This window comes from Python bivittatus, unplaced genomic scaffold (assembly GCF_059951505.1).
Source record: "Python bivittatus isolate LINGU-HERP-01145 unplaced genomic scaffold, Pbiv_v1 ctg000940_np1212, whole genome shotgun sequence".
Taxonomy (NCBI): domain Eukaryota; kingdom Metazoa; phylum Chordata; class Lepidosauria; order Squamata; family Pythonidae; genus Python; species Python bivittatus.
In genome coordinates, this window is record NW_028277123.1 from 974,352 (window position 1) to 987,277 (window position 12,926).

The following is a 12,926-nucleotide window of genomic DNA, read 5'->3' on the forward strand; positions in this document are numbered from 1 at the left end:
GATGAGGCTTGGAATTTGAATGTGTGTACAAAAAAGGAAGGGGTCACACCAAGGAGAGACATGGGGATGAAAGGGAATGAAACAAACGTTGCCTTTTGTTGGTAAGAATGTGTGAATCAGGGAAGCAAGGAAGATAACAACACAAAGGACAGAGATTTAGTGGAGACAGGATGGTCCTGGGCCTTGACACTGATCTCAAGAGAAGTATAAACTGTGAACAAGAAAAAAAGGGGGCTGGGAATCATTGCAAAAAAGAGATAATGTATTTGTTTTAGGCTTGTCGGATAGGTAGTGAACTCAGATTTGCACACTTCAGGGCAAAAGTGAGGCAGGACCAACGCGAGGCGTGAAGGGATGTGTAAAAACCTTGTTGAAATCTCTAATGGGCCGCTTCTTGAAGCCTGTGTGCTGAGAAGCGTCAGCCTTTGCAAACGCTTGGAAATAAACTTTGCCTTTCCAAATCCAAGAAGAATTATTTCTGCAGCTTTACTTCTCACAGTTAGGGTTGATGACCACAGGTCCCCTCAACCCAACCCCACCTCTGCCATCTCAGCGCCCTCCAAGCCGCGTCTGAAGGTCCCATTAAAGCTCCACAGTGGGGAGATAGTCCTTCCCAGAAAATGGAAGTCCATGAGGCTCCTCCACTGGGAAGGGAGACCCTGCTGCACCTCTTCATCCTTCATCACTGTAGGAGGGACCACCACCTGAAGGAAGGAGCGGACCTAGTTCTTTCATACCTCTCATGCCATCTCCTGAAAGTTGCTCCCGGCCCAGCTGACCAGTTTCCCCAGTGAGAAGATGGGGCAGTAAGTTTGCTCTGCTCCGTGGCGACACGTTTTCAGATAGGCATCGTCTTTGGTGTCAAGAACGGTGGTTCTGCGTCAGAAAGGCAGGGAAGTGAGAGGTTCAGGAACCTCGTCAAGCAAAAATGCAGTGTCCGTGAGCAACGTAGGCTCCCTCGTTGTCGTAATTGAGCACAGTATCACATCCCGTTATAACACCTACTCACAGGCACATGAGTCTCTTACATCCTGCTGTTTTGGTTAAAAATCTAAGGATCTCCTTATATGCGGATCGACTTATCCGCCAGTATATACTGGAAATACGGGTACTTTAAAAACAGTATTAGTGTACCGTATTTTTCCGACTATAAGACGATACTTCTTTCTAAAATCCTTAAGCTCAAAATTGAAGGGCGTCTTATTCAAGGAAGTCAGCCAAAAAGAGAACGGGGCGGCAGCAAAACTGCCCGTACCTTGTCTCTGCGAACGGGCTTCCTCCAATCAGGAGCCTTATTTAACTGATGTCAGCTGATGCTGAACAAACCAATTGGAACGCATCCCATTGGAGGTGGAGAGCCCATAAAGATGTCAGAAAATAAAAATATAAATAAGAGAATGTCTTACTCTGCAAAATTTAACTGTATGTAGTCAGTTTTGCAAAACAGCATGGAAACAGAGCTGCAGAGAGACAGTCTGGACCTCTTCCCATTGAGTGTATCAGGTAAATGTTACCTAATTACTAAAAAAAAAATGTGCTCTGCTTTATCTTTAAAATATTGATTTCTTAATTTTGGGTTGGAAAAATGGGGGGCGTCTTGTACATGGGGGCATCTTATAGTCGTAAAAATACGGTATATACTTTTATAAGCAGACCCTCGAATTTTCAGCCAGATCACCAAAACAAAAGGCGCATTTTATGGTATTTTGGTTACCCTGATTTTGGAACCTGATTTTTGGGGTCCATTTTGGTACCTAAAATGCTTGGCTGAACTGTGAGTCTAGACGGTAAGTGAAAAGGAATTGCGTGCCGATTCTGCAACGGGTTTAGGATACCAGTCACACACGGTACACACAATACATCAAGAAAGGTCAAAGTTGCTAGCTGACACCATGCGGTGGAGATGTATGCACACCACCGCTGTGCCCCTGAGGATATTTAGCCATTTAAAGGACTATTCAAAATAGGTATTTAAAGGAGCATTACAAATAAGGTAGCTTGTGGCTGTGAAAGAAGCGGGATCCGTCCGGTTCCCATCCTGGTCATGTTTAAGAAGTCCTTGAAAGCTGGTCTGTTTCCGAGACCTTGGGTTAGGTGGGTGCTCTTCACGTACAGGACTTCAACTGTTAGTAAGAATGTTTATCCTGGGGCACGTTGTTCTTTTTTCACTTTTACACTGTTTTTATAATTTTAAAGTTGTATGCTGCCCAGAGTCTTAGGGAGTTGGGCGGCCTTCTAAATCTAACTAAAAAAAAGTTAAACCATGGCACACCCGAGAATTTCAGTCCTGGGTCAGCACACTCCACTCCCAGCAGCGCTGAAATGGAGCGTCCTGCAAAAGCTGAAATCCTTTTTCCTCTCCTTTCCTTATTCCCCTCTCTCACAACTCTCGGTCCACATATCGCTGAGCATCGTCCTCCTTTTTCTCCCAAGACTCTCCTCCAAGGCATTACCTCTCCTCTAATGGGCTGGAAACGACAAAAAGAAGCAAAGAAGAAAAAAAAGACTTACTTGGAAAAATTAATCCTGGGGAAGCGAATGGTGTTCTTCATGTAAACCGTGAAATTCTCAGCATTGGCCAGAAGAGCTGATCTTAAAAATAAATAAGGACATTGGTTAACTGAATTCTTTCGTCCTTGAGTAGGCCCAAGCTGTATTTTAGGTACGTCTGCCAAAAGGGCGAATCCGGTATGGATCTATCGTTTCCACGTGACAGTGGAATGAGGGACGCAGGGGTTCAAGCGGAGACCGGGGACCCCTTTCTTAGGGATCTTTCATTTGAGTTCCTGCCCTGGCAAAGGGGTTGACTCGATGACCTCGAGGGAGCCTCCCAATTCTGGGATTCAAATGCTCAGCTTCTATGGAATTTTTTTTTTTGTAAAAAATGCAGGGCAACCAACTTTGGGCTGTCTTTCTTCTCCACCGGACACAAAGCTAGTATTTCACATATCCCACTGATGTTGTTCCCGATGTTTCTACACAGCCCGGTCTTCATCCCTGTAGGAGCAAACAAGATGATGAGAAAAATGTCAGCCAGACGGTAATTTTGTGGCTCACTGCAATCATTTTCAGGTGAGTTTCGGAAGAGGGATACTCACAGGCATGACTGTGGATGGGTGGTGGTCAAAAAAGTCAAGATGGCAGTCACAACTAGACATGATGGACATAGAAAGTGGTAGGCTTTCAATCACACAATTATAACCTCCATTTTTATTTTTTTGACCTCCCCTTCAGATGCCACTATGTAATTGTGGATGCTATCATGAAAAGAGTAATTTAAAAATTATCCTGCACGGAATTTTTTGGCTGCGCTCATTCTTTTTGATGAAGGCACATTTCAAAGAAGAAAAAATTGCCAAGAACTTTGGTGGGGAGGTCCATAAAAGTAAAATAAACTCTAGAATGCCCACCCCCAGCATACAAATTCAAAATCAATTCCTTGAATATATAGGAATAGGAATAGAAAGAAAAAAGAAAAAAGCAGATACCTATACTGGCTGGGGAATTCTGGGAGTTGAACGCCACCCATCTTAAAGTTGGTGAGGTTGGGAAACACTGAACGAAACACTGAAATTCAGCGGTGCTTAAAAGTTTGTGAACCCTTTTAAATTATCTGCATTTATGCCTAAATACGACCGAAAATGTCATCTGTCCTCCACACAAGTCCTACTCCCAGATGATGCGAACCCAGTTAAACAAATAAGTCAAAAACATTATACTTGTTCCTTTATTTGTGCAGGAAAGTCGTCTACAGGTACATATTCGTGTGTGGCAAAAGTGTACTGAAAATTCAAAAGCGTTTGCAAACTTTTAAGCCTCACTGAATTCCAGAGGGTCTCCAAGTCTTGGCGGTTAATAACCCTTCTACCTTATAATATGAACGTGGGGGACCATAGAGTGATTGATTTTAAATTGTTACATTATTTAGAGTTGTTGCTCGATTTTATTAGAGATTTTGTTGGAGTTTTTAATCTCGTTAGAAAGCTTGTATCATCTCTAATCATCATCAATGTGGCACGGTTTACACTGATGTTTTAATCTTGCACATCTAAGCCGCCATGACTGAGTGCAGTAGGTCCCACATTAGTTCCATAAAGGGCAACAACATTAAGAACAGCAATTAGGCCATTGCCGGATCTCGCTGGTTCTCCTGGACTGGTCTTGGTCACGGGAACACAAAGCATCTGGAGTGTCCGGGTTCTGGGAGAGAAGGAAAGGACGGAGTCTTCTTCCCAAAACCCGAACTCAAGGCTGGAAGCCAACCGGCTTTCTTCCAGAAGCATCCTTCAACTGGCCGAAATGCAAGGGAGAAGGCCGTCGAAGCATGGCGCTCCACGTTCCCTTCTTCCCACGGAGAACCATTAAAGGAACGGGGTTTGTTCAGCCCAGTGTTTCTCAAGCGTGGCCACTGTAAGATGGGTGGGCTTCCACTCCCAGAATTCCCCAGCCTGCATGCTTGAAGATGGGTGGAATTCTGGGAGTTGAAGTTCTACGTCTTAAAGCATGCTGGGTGGGGAATTCTGGGAGTTGAAGTCCGACATCTTAGAGTCGCTAAGGTTGAGAAACTCTGCACCAGAGTATCAGAATCTTCTTTACTGTATGCTCTGCACTGCTTGCACACTCACTCCTTTAGTTACACACAATCCTTACACACACGCCGGCCTTGTCAATTTTAATCCTGTCCTACCTCAGAGCAGCTGTCTTGCCGCTGGTTGGGGCTGATGATCAGATTGGTCATTAGGAAACCAACACTTTCGCCCTAAGATGGGGGAAAGAATTAGAAAAATACTGTTGCAGAATTTTTCTAGACAAAGCAGAAGTAATATAAGGGAGGGAGGGAGGGAGGGAGGGAGGGAGGGAAGGAAGGAAGGAAGGAAGGAAGGAAGGAAGGAAGGAAGGAAGGAAGGAAGGAAGGAAGGAAGGAAGGAAGGAAGGAAGGAAGGAAGGAGATTATAGCTCTATTTAAACCATGGGCATAGTTTATCCCTCCACCCCTTTCCTTGAAATCCCAATATTCCCAAATCTGATGTCCAGTGTGGGAGGATGGGAGGATTTTAATAGGAATACAGTAGTTGGTTTTAATACATCCTGGCTAGTCATTGCTGATTCCATAAAAGTTAAGCAGCGTTGGATTTAGTGGGATGGGAGACCACCAGGGGATCCCAGGGTTGTAGGCTAGACTCAGAAGCTGACATTCCAGAAGAAGGTTACTGCAAACCAATTTTCTATCATGGCCAAGAAGTCCCCAGGAGTGGTCTTGAGGGCATCTCTGACATTTCATGAGAAGTCTGGAAATTGTTCTCCTCTGCCTGAACTATCAGAGGACCTCTGCCAGTCCAAAGGACACCACCCTTCCCCAAACCTGGGCCTTTTAAATGGATTGGGCCACTACCCCCCCATCTCCAGCATTGAGTTCCTGGCTGGGGATGATGGGCCCTGAAGCCCAAGCCTTCTAGGGCCTACCCGTTTCGGGAGGTTTGGAGGAGACAACGCAGAGGACGTGAACCCAGTTCTGAAAGCAAAAGGGTCGGACCACGGGAAGTCCGAACCCGGTACCTGCGGGGGCATGACGTAGTCCACCACGTCCCAGGTCCTCTTGCCCATCTCCGAGGCGCTGGTGAAGGCGACCCCCTTCGCCTTGGGGATCACCGAACTCTGATCGAGGGATCCTCTTCCTGGTACCCCTTCGTGGCCAGAAACACCCCCGTTTATGCAGCCAGGGGAAAGAGGTTAAGCGGTGAAAAAAGGGCACGGGGTCTGTGTGAATCGGAGCGGATTGAGTCAGGTTTTAAATTTCAGGAGTGCCTATGCTGGTGGGATTCAGGAACAGATTTATAAGTTCAGCCACAAGCTGGTGGCATCTCCTTTGGAAGTATTTAAATAGACCAGGGAAGGCGAAGCTTTTGGGCTCGGCGTGTCAAAAATTCAGAAAATGCCTATCTTGACTCTGCTGGAGTGTCACACCTTCCCCCGGAACAACAGAGAAACAATTCTTTCCATATTCACGCATTTTCATAAAATCTGGCGCTTTGTCTTATAGAAAGAGGCGTCAAATAATTACCAAAACGAAATACGAGTAAAACAAACTCAGTTTCTGTGGTAAACCAGGGAGATAGTTGTTGTCAGGGGTTGGTGAACGCTGGCACATCCCCCAAAACATGGTGGCGTGTCACCCTTGACACGCGTGTCGCAGGTTCGCCGTCACCGAAATAGAGGCTGGCCGGCCGGCCCTCTCTCGGGGATGTCGTGACAGTCTCTACCGGCCCTGGACCGGTGGTGGGACTGGACGACCTCCAGGGTCCCTCGCAAGCCTCCTCTTTCGTGGGTCTGCATCGGAGGACTTTCCTGATGCAAGAAATCAGTTCATTATGAACCTGGTGTATAGCGAATAGTGCAATGACAATAAACTTATTCTATTCTGTGCTATTTGTGAGACTAAAATCAGAAAAAACAAAAAACGCAAAAGTAAAGCGACTCTTAGATTTGAACTTCGGCCACCAAGTTCTCTTTCATACTTCGGAAATGCACCAGATCATAAAGTAATTTGGTGGAGAAAAGCCCAGCAAAAGAGAAAATTCTTCCTCTTAGATTGCAAAAGGGGCAAAAAAGGTGTTTTTCTGCCCAGATGTTTGAGGAGGATACCCGAGGAGGACGAGAGGAGTCAGCGGCCTCCGTCTCCATCGCTCTCGCTAGCGGCGGGATGGGACCGCGTGAGGGAAGACGGTTGCCGTGGCAACTGGCTAGGTTAGGCCTAGTTGAGCAGAAGAGGCCGGAAGCCTCGACCTTGGCTTGTTGATGAAGTAACTGGGTTGGGGACAAGAACCGGCTTGTGGAGAGGATATTTAGCCACAAAACCCCAGAGGGGAAACGGGCATTTAAAGGGAGTCCCCGGGTTAATAGTGCCCGGTTTACGGACCAGCCATAGAGAAGAACGGAGCCTATGGCAGCAAAATTCAAGTTAAATGCACAGTGGTTTGAATTAGGGTTAACCCTAACCCTAACCCCACCCTCTATCCCCGTGTTTCTCAACCTTGAGCGTTTTAAGATGGGTGGACTTCACGGCTGGCTGGGGAATTCTGGGAGTTGGACTCCACCCATCTTAAAATGCCCGAGGGTGAGAAACCCCGCTCTATCCAGTCCCCTGTGCTGCTGCTTTTCTCGTCTCGTTTCTCTCTTTCTCATTCTCACACAGAGTCTGCTTCACCAAGAAAAAGGGAAGGTAAAGCCCCCGTTTTGCACACAGAAGACACCCCGTGACAATCCCGGCATTTTCACGTAGGGTTGGAGGGTTGGGGGGCTTATGCAGGTGATCATCACTTATTATGCAGACCGGGATATATTTTTCCAGTCCAACCAGAGCTTTGTGAATGTTGTGCCACTGCCTATAGATCATGATAGATGATGATCACTGTCTGCCTGATGATGTTGAGGGAAGGCTCCATGAGTTTAAGGGACTGGACCGTGGGCTATGCAAACGTAGGGCATGATTGACAAGTTAGTCTTTGAAAAGCAAAACTCGGTCCTGTTCATAACAGATGTCTCCCTCTCTGCCCCGTGCCAATGCAACTTCCTGCCCAATGGTTGCTGCCTCGCCATAGCAACCCAGGGGCTCTCTGTTTGTCTGTCCCGGTTGCCATGGTTTCCTAACTGGCACAATCACGCTGAGCCAAGGTGGGAGCCAGACCAGGCCTGGAGGTTGGAGTGGACCCATCAAGGCTCTCCAGTTGCCATTTCCTCCCCTCCTTTCCTCCCCCTCCTTCCTTCTTTCCTGTCCTTCCTTCCTTCCTGTCTGTCCTTCCTTCCTTCCTTCTTTCCTGTCCTTCCTTCCTTCCTGTCTCCCTTTCTTCCTTCCTTCCTTCCTTCCTTCCTTCCTTCCTTCCTTCCTTCCTTCCTTCCTTCCTTCCTTCCTTCCTTACTTCCTATCCCCCTCCTTCCCTCCTTCCTTCATGTCTGTTCTTCCTTCTTCCTTGTACTTCCTTCCACTCTTCCTCCTCCTCCTTTCCTTCATGTCTCTGTCCCTCTCTCCCTCCTCTCCTTCCTTCCTGACCTTCCTTCCTTTCTCTCCCCTCCCTCCCTTTCCTTCCTTTCCTTCTTTCCTTCCTTTTTTCTTCCTCCCTCCCTCCTGTCTTTCCTCTCCTCTCCTTTCCTTTCTAACCGTAACCCTGTCCTGTCCTGACCTAACACTAACCGTAACCCTAACATTAACACGAACACGAAGACTAACCCTGTCCTGTCCTGTCCTGTCCTGTCTTTCTCTCCCTCTCCCCCTCTTCCTTCTCCCGTCCCCCTCCCTCCCTCTCCCAAGGCAGGGAGAGCCTCTACGTCTCCTCTGTTCCTCCTTCCGTAAGTATCCTTTGGAAATGAAAGGGCGACCCCCCCCAAGAAAACGAGCTGGGCAGGGGAAAGAGACGGGGCAACAGGGAGTCGGCCCCTGAAGGCCGGGCCCGGTTCAAGGACCGGGGTCTAGGAGCCAGGGGCTTATGGCGTTTGTTATAACCGCTTTGATCTAAGAAAGGAAGAGGAAAAGGGGCAGCGAATAATAGATGCAGAGATAGTACGTGGATATATTTGTGCGTGTGTGTAGACACACTATATCTGTAATAGACGCACACTATAGTTTGCTTGCTCTCTCTACACCAGTGTTTCTCAACCTCTAACTTTAGGGTGGGCGGACTTCAACTCCCCAAATTTCCCCATCTCAATGCTGGCTGGGGAATTCTGGGAGTTGACGTCCACCCATCTTAAAGTTGCCAAGGCTGAGAAACAATGGCCTAGGCCATAAATGTGATTGGTCTGGTTTTGGCTTAGTAGGTGCCGTGAGCTGTAAACTCCAGCCAATAAACTCCAGACAAACGTAGCTGAGGATAATGCACAAACCCAGGTGTGGTTGACCAAGTTGTCTACTCGGCTCCATTTTGTGCCTTGCAATCGTAGGTCCCTCGTGCACACCCCAAAGACCTTTCACGGTGACCTCACAGTGCGAATAATGCACATTTGTGTCCTTTTTGCCATGTCACGGCCCACATGAGGTCACTAGTGAGGTGGCTGTATTATGAACATCCCTCAGCCTATTATTTCCTCCTGCTGCTTTAGTTCTGTTTTTATAGTTTTTCATGTTTTTCATAATTATTACATCTTGGCTTTATGTAATAACGGTGCGCCGCCCAGAGTCACTTTTTGTAAGATGGGCGGCCGTAGAAATTTGATTAATAAATACAGAAATAAATCCCTCCCCCCCACGCCTTTAGAGCTCATGGAAATCTTCAACAGGAAAGGTTTTCGTTGGCTATCTTGAGTTCCCCCCCTTCAAAAAAAATAAAACTCTGAGTCCAGGTATTTTTGCCCCAGATGGCATCCTTCCTGCCTCTACGTTCGGGGTTCTCCACCATTTTCATCTGCCCTGGAAAGCCCTTCTGACTTGATACCAAGACAGGCGTTTCCCTCCGTAGGTTGCCGAGCCGCTCAACGGCGGGTCGTTGCAATCCTGGCGTAAAAGCCAGGGAGGTTTGAAGGTTTCTGTTAGTTCTGCAGCACTACGATAGGAGCCCGGGGATCGGAGTCTGTTCTGACGGAGCCTCTGCGTTGCAGGTGCCGGTCGAGCGGCTGGAGATTGTTGTGGGCAGCGGTTTGTCTGAATGCCTTCTCTCCGGGGAAGACCTGGGGTTTCGGGGTCGCACTGCTGTGCTTTGCCAAGAGTGCGAAAAGGTAAGCCCCCTTTTCCTCTGGCTTGAGCTGCGATCCCGGGAAGCCGAGCCTTTACGTGGCTCTTTCGTGCTTTTGAAACCTCTTTTGGAGTTTTTTGCCGTCAAAGCCACCCACTTCTCCAGCTCCTGGAATTCCTCTTTCCTCCCAACCTCGAACGTTGTGGGTTTCTGTGTCCAGCTCCACACTTCTGATGTTGGCTTTGCCAGCCCGGAAGCATCTTTTGGCCACCCCAGATTTGCCCATTGCATATCTCCCAGCTGCTTTGGGAAAACTTTGATGGATTGATTAAGTGCCATCCAGTCGTTTTCGACTCTTAGCCACCACATAGATAGACTTTTCTGCATGACAATCTATCCCTAAGCTGTTCTTTCTCTCCTTTCAGCTAGCGAAAGTTGGCATTCTTTTCTTGGCACAACTTAGCTGACCTGGAAAAAGCAAAGCAGAATCTCACCCGGTTAACTCTCCGATGGGAGATGGCGAGGAAACCCCAAGGTGGTAGCCCGGATTGGAGAGTCGAGAAGACCTCCAAGAAGAAGGCAGGGGGCAAACCGTGGACGTCCCATACAATCCCAAGCTTGACCGAAGGCCTGGTTCTCTTAGAGAGACGCAAAGAGCAAGCAAAGTGAGAGAGCTGTATCTTGGATCCATAGCCATCCAAGCTTCTGCCTGCAGGGAGCTGTGTTTCAATCGACTTTTCTCCTTTTGATTTCAGAGTCTTGCAGACAGCAGTGAAGGAACAGATGCTCGTGGCGGGTCTACAGGAGCATCCCCTTGAGTCTTGGATTAATAAAACGTGAAGCTTGCTTTCACTTCACATAGCTGTTGATCTTTGAACACGCGGATGGCTCAGGCTTTGCTTATCCGTCTTGGTGTGGTTACACTTTTTTTAAGATCTCTGTTTTCTCAGCCAACCCTCCCCGTCCACTTTGTGCAGTAACAGCAGAACCCTTCATGGTGAAAGGCCTGGGGAAACGTTTTCGTGCTCTCCAATTATCGAGAGAGTTGCCGACCCAAATGGCCAGCTCCGTACCTTTTTTCTGAGAATTTTTGCAGCTTCATTTCAGTAGAGAAGGAATGAGAGAGAGAGAGAGAGAGAGAGAGAGAGAGAGAGAGAGAGAGAGAGAATGAGAAAGGTTTTCATTTGTGGGATTCAAAGCCAGGGGACAAAAATCATCAAATTGATCAGATTGTCGGGGCCCCTTCTCTTATGTATTTATTTATTTACAATTTTTATAATTTTTTAATTTTTAATTTATTAAATTCCTCCCATTCCATCTCCCCCCAATGGGGGACTTTGGGCGGTTTACACAAAACATTAAAACCATAAATACCGATAAATACATAACATTTAAAAATTTATAAAGATTACTAAAAAAGAGGAAGAGAATCCAAGAAGATGAAATTGCTCGCTTAACACAAATAACCAAAGAAATTGTGAATATGTAGAGGGACAGAAAGGAGAATAAGGGGAAATTGATCCTATTGCCAACTTTCACGTAACATTTTTAATCATAATTTTGTCAGTTATTTACTTATATGGCTGCCCCTTTTGTGACACACAACTCTGTGTGGCTAACAACAGTAATAAAAACAATACAAGAAAAGTCAGGTGTCTATTCCAACAATTGCACCCATTCATCCATGCCAGGGTTCTTCAACCTTGACGACTTTAAGATTGTGTGGACTTCAACTCCCAGAATTGCCCAGCCAGCATGGGGAGTTGAAGCCCACACATCTTAAAGCACATTCGCTGGGAATTCTGGGAGTTGGTCCACCCACCTTAAAGTCGTCAAGGTTGAGAAACGCTGTTCTAGGGAGAATATCATAATATATGATCACACCAGCAACGTTTTAGCCCAGTTGTTCTGCAAAGTCAGCCTCTCGGAGACGTTTAGGGTTAAGTATGACACAGGGACCCCCAAAACTGGGTTTGAATAAACCAGGGTTAACGCTGCATGGGAACGTGAACACTCAAGAAACTGGCCAACTGTATCCCAGCCTAGCAGGTCAGGGGAGCACAGCTTCGGTCGATGGCAGCTGCGTTTGCACCTCGCCAGCCAGCAGAATGCAGCCGAACCGGGGAGGGCAGCGGGGCCGCGCAGGACAGGCTGGACTGGGGGAGAAAGACTGGGGGGCAGGCGGCATGTTGGGGCTGCAGAGATCAGATCAGGTAGATGGTGGGCGAGAGTGGTAGCCTCCTGCGGCTCCCGCGGCCCTCAGTCCATCGTCCGCATCGTGGCGGTTCAGACGTGCAGCTCAGCGCGGGACCCAGAAGAGCACTGAAATATTGATAGTAAATCCTTTAAACTAAAGGAGAATTTAGCAGAGGAGCTTGCATGTCCGTAACCTTCGGCACTTGAACAGACGAAGCTATTACACTGGTACCTCGGGATACGAACGCCTCTACTAACGAACTTTTCGGGTTACGACCACCTCCGGCCGCAAAAATTTACCTCGCTGTGCGAACTCCGCCTCGGGGTACGGTCATTTTTCCGCCCTGACACAAGGTCCGCGCCCATTTTTACGCCCCTGACGTATGGTCCGCGAATGCCAGAACGGATTAACGGTAAATACATTGAACCTTATGGGAAAATTTGCTTTGGGGTGCGACCAAATTCGGGCGGAGGGCGGAACGGATTAACCGTATTTGCATTGAATCTTATGGGGATATTTTCCTCGGGGTGCGACCAACTCGTGATACGCCCAGAGTCACGGAACGGATTAAGTTCGTATCCCGGGGTACCACTGTATATCTACTCAAACTTTCCAACAGGGTGCAAGTAATAACAACAGTGTATTTGTAATTCCAAAGTTAAAGAGGAATAACTTTCAAATGTGGGGTGCAAGGATAAGAGTTTCCCTTCAAATACAGGACTGTTTAGACATCATAGATGAGGATCTGCCTGGAAGCCAATGAGAGCAGAAGGGGTATAAAATGAAAGAAGCCAATGTCTGAATGATATTATACGCCTGTACAGAAGAGCTTGAAAGTCCACTAGGGACTAACTATAGAACAGCTCAAGGTTTATATAATGCTCTTCAGGGTGTGCGAAACAGCACCACAAATCTCTCTCTGGGTCAGTCAGAAGTAAAGTTTTACTGGAAGCGTCTGCAAAGGCTGGTGGGCTTCGTTGCCAATAGGAAGCCACACCCACATACACCCTCCGGCCGAATTATATACATTCCCGATCGCAAGTCCCTCCCCTCTTCCCCATTGGCTA

The 12,926-nt window shown here is 47.4% G+C and overlaps 1 pseudogene; it reads right to left on the reverse strand.

Annotated features, from left to right (window-relative positions):
• Positions 1-711: 711 nt before the first annotated feature.
• Positions 712-6,681, reverse strand: LOC148213646 (P2X purinoceptor 5-like; annotated as a pseudogene).
• Positions 6,682-12,926: the final 6,245 nt, after the last annotated feature.